Raw genomic sequence first — 428 nt, forward strand, 5'->3', positions numbered from 1 at the left:
ATGCTATCTATCTAAGAACATAAAAGAAGTCATGTTGGATCAGGCCAATGGCCCATCCAGTCTAACACTCTGTGTCACATAAGAGAAGCCATGTTGGATCAGGCCAATGCTCCATCCAGTCCAACACTCTGGACACACACACATACACTGTGGCTAATAGCCACTGATGGACCTCTGCTCCATATTTTTATCCAATCCCCTCTTAAAGCTGGCTATACTTGTAGCTGCCACCACCTCCAGCTGCAGTGAATTCCACATGTTAATCACCCTTTGGGTGAAGAAGGATTTCCTTTTATCTGTTTTAACCTGTCTGCTCAGCAATTTCATCGAATGCCCACGAGTTCTTGTATTGTGAGAAAGGGAGAAAAGTACTTCTTTCTCTACTTTCTCCATCCCATGCATTATCTTGTAAACCTTTATCATGTCAC

The sequence above is a fragment of the Heteronotia binoei genome, chromosome 3 (genome assembly GCF_032191835.1).
Source record: "Heteronotia binoei isolate CCM8104 ecotype False Entrance Well chromosome 3, APGP_CSIRO_Hbin_v1, whole genome shotgun sequence".
Taxonomy (NCBI): domain Eukaryota; kingdom Metazoa; phylum Chordata; class Lepidosauria; order Squamata; family Gekkonidae; genus Heteronotia; species Heteronotia binoei.